This window comes from Scomber scombrus, chromosome 9, assembly GCF_963691925.1.
Source record: "Scomber scombrus chromosome 9, fScoSco1.1, whole genome shotgun sequence".
NCBI lineage: Eukaryota > Metazoa > Chordata > Actinopteri > Scombriformes > Scombridae > Scomber > Scomber scombrus.
In genome coordinates, this window is record NC_084978.1 from 16,398,756 (window position 1) to 16,402,392 (window position 3,637).

Here is a 3,637-nt window from a genome sequence, read left to right on the forward strand (position 1 = left end):
GAAACGGGAGCTCCTGTTCAAAGCTTGAACTGCACCGGTAAGTTTTAGTGTTTGGGGAGCTAACGAGGAATAAAAGTGCTTAAAAGAGAGATATGTCAGTGTGTCAGCTCTGAAATATCTACCAAAAATATAGTAACTGTGCTTTAACACTGGAAGGTGGTTATGTAAGTGAGTGAAAGTGTGCATCCTGTTAGAAAAATACTGTTTTAATGTTTGTAAAGATTGAGACAAATTGTATTGTATTTTTTCAATTAATTGGCTGGAAACCTCGGAAAACTGTGTATCATAATTTCATGGAGCTCAATGTGACATAAATGTCTTTTTTTGTCCAACCAACAATCCAAAACCCCAAAATATTCAATTTACTATCATTTAAGACAAGAAAAAACAGCAATTTCTCACCTTTACCTTAAAATATTTTTATGTTTTTGCTTTAAAATGTCATAAACAGATTAATTGACTTATCATTGAAACTGTGGTTGCTAAAAAGGTGTTCACAGTATATCATGTCCACAACTCGTGCTTTGATGAGTATTATGAAGAAAGTAATACATTTATATTGTCTCTGTTTGAAAAATGACATTGACAACAGTATTATTAGCCATCAAAGTAATGACTAAAATGATAAATGATATTTCAGATAAAGATCTGACATCAAATTTCAGCCCATACAATAAGTACAGTTTTGAACTAACTTCAGTTTGGACATGACTACTGTGAACATTAAACAAATAAAATAAAATAGAGGAATATTTAGCTCTGTTCTCATATTATAAAAATCATTCAAATTAAAGTGACAGTAAAGTAGCTGGCAGCTGTTGGCATTTCTTTCCTACACAGAGTAAAACAAATAGACTTGACATGCGAAACTAAGTTTTTTAAGAGTTTTCTCATTCGTGATGCAGTTGCAGCTGCTGGTCCCTGGTGCACGGGGATTAAAATGGAAACCTTCCCACCTGGTATGTTCACAGACACTCACACACACACACACACACACACAGCTAAACACCAACACAATCTTTAGATAATTCTTTTTGTCAGTTTGTGTACGTATTATGTAACCCCACAGACGTGAAGGAGTGCATGTTTCCCTGTGTGGGGCCACGTCCTGAGCCTGACCCCGAGGAGCTGTGTGCCTTCACTGATCTGCACGGTTCCCTCAGAGTACTGCTGTCCTTTCAGGTAAAGACTACAGTGATTAGTTACAAGCATCTTATTGTCCTGGATAATAATTACTGATGTTAGAGGCTGGGAATTGAATGAATTTGAAGTCTTTCAAATGAGATTTTTGATCTAATTATTAATTTTTCTGTTATGTTTTATGTTCATTTTATTGATATGGACCTGTGGATGTGTCCGAAAGAAAGTTTTCTTCTTCTTCTTCTTCTTCTTCTTCTTCTTCTTCTTCTTCTTCTTCTTCTTCTTCTTCTTCTTCTTCTTCTATCCTTTTACACTGTACAGATCAAAGATGGAAGACTTGTCGGTCCAGAGTTGCAGCCTCTTATTGAGAATTTCCTGCACACATTCAGTTTGGCTAACGCCGGGGTAGGATCAATTTCTTTCTGACATCTTTCCACAATATTGTTCTATACAATAGTATTGTATAGTATGTATCAAAAAGTTGACTGCCCTTCATTTTCACAGATCAGGATACACCTCAAATTCAAATTCAATCAGCAGACCATCCAGCAAGAATTTAGGTGTGACTCAGTTATGTTATCAGCCTCCTTTTCTGGTAAACTCTTCCCCCCACCTAGCTATCAGTTTATAAATCAAACCTCTGTGGTGGTTCCTTCTTTAGAAATTTGGCTTTGATTATACATTCTGCAGTGACTAATTCAGAGTGACATAGTGCTTTACACAGAATTTACAGGTCAGTAATTTTAAAAAAGATTTGGTTTGTCTGTCAGTGAGGACTAAACCAGAAAATATTGCAATCAGATCATTGAGAGGCTGGAAACTGAGAATTTTGCCTTTTTCCTTTAAAGAAGGAGTTTGGGGACTAATCTTCTGCTGATTAACTAATAGATTAATCGACTAATCGTTGCAGCCCTAATAATGTTACTTACACATATAAGAGTAACAATTTACTTCACAAAGTAGATCAGATTTTAATAGTAGTTTGCTGTTGGGTTTTTTTGGCTTGTAGCAGTTACAATATAATAAACACAAACATGCAGGCTCACCAGTTAGACCCCCTCTGGTATAAGACAGATCATACATTTCAATGACCAATGAGAATGGCTGCCCCTGTTTTAATGAAGGACTGACATTAAGTTTATGTTTTTGCAGAGTGAAGATCAAAAGTAAAGTAGCTCATGCAGCTCCGCCATCACTGCTCCTGGACATCACCAGTTGTACACAGTCAGTATTACTGGTTGTTTGGGTGGATCAGTGTTGTCTTATTTGTCACTAGAAAGATTACAGAACTCAAAGGTCACAAGTGTAATCAAACTTCATCTGCACTGTATGTTCTTTTAATAGTTTTAAAGCAATTCATTATGCTGCACTCTCATATTTTATGCTCTATTTTAGTCTAGCTTTTTGTTTTCTTTCTCTCTTTCTATTTTTCTGTACTTTGTTTTTTTTTCATTATAATGGGGTTTTCTTTTTTTTATTGTATGTTTTACAGTTTCCAATATTTACTGTTTATTTTTTTGTCTTTATGTTAAGCAGTTTTGTTTTTATGTAAAGCACATTGAGTTGCCTTTGTGTATGAAATGCGCTATATAAATAAAGCTGCCTTGCCTTAATGCTACACATTGGAAATCCAGGTGTCAAGTGGAACTCTGTTTTTTCTCTCTCTGTTTTTGGGTTTAAAGTCCTCCAGTGTGTGTGAGGAAGGGAGGCTGGTGTCAGGGAGGTCACCCTGTACTTGGAGCCAGGTTGCCACTGAGTATCCCACCAGATGTCATGGGCAGAGGTCTGTACGGGGAGCTGAGCGTCCAGCTTGTCACGCTACTGAATCCATGTGTGAAGCAGTATCCCAATCTGCCAACGCAGCTCACCCACATACAAATATCCTTTGCTGATTGTATCATGTAAGAAAACAGACAAGCATGCAGATTTTTTCCTTGACTTCACATGTGTTCAGGTCTTGGTGTACAGTCCCAGCAATGTTCCTGTCTCAGGCCCGTCTGCCTTTTTCCAGAACCTCCCTGCTAATCTGGACTATCAGGAAATGGGCCTGCAGGGCCTTCACTGCTCCTCCTTCACAGGTAGACCGCTGCAACTGCAGGGAAACACACTGATGGTCAGGATATATTTTGAGTGTTTTGCAAGAGGGATTAAACCAGTCTTAAAAAGTGACTTTCTGAAACACTCAAACTTGGATTAGTTACTTTGCCAATATGATGTCTGAACTGAATACAACTAATTTGCACCACCTGTGATTATTCGATTCGGAGAGAATGTGCACACAGCCCAGGCCTGAAGCTGCTCATAAAAGCTTTAACGGACCACAAAAAGGCCCATAATTTGAACTAGGGGAATAAAACTAGGCAAAACAATGAAAGTAGAAAAAAGAGCAGAGAACACAAACAAAAACCTTAAAGTGACCAGCACTTGGACAGAAGTGGTGGCGTGCTTTCCTCCAGTCCAGGCTCCAGCAGTAAAGCTATCATTTACACTCAGTTTT

General features: G+C 37.8%; 1 long non-coding RNA gene across 1 annotated transcript; it reads left to right on the top strand.

Annotated features, from left to right (window-relative positions):
• The first annotated feature begins 1,514 nt into the window (after positions 1-1,514).
• LOC133986431 (uncharacterized) lies at positions 1,515-2,305 on the top strand. The gene is made up of 3 exons (XR_009925501.1): positions 1,515-1,545; positions 1,645-1,700; positions 2,293-2,305. It is a non-coding gene; the product is annotated as an uncharacterized LOC133986431 (long non-coding RNA).
• The last annotated feature ends 1,332 nt before the right edge of the window (positions 2,306-3,637 follow it).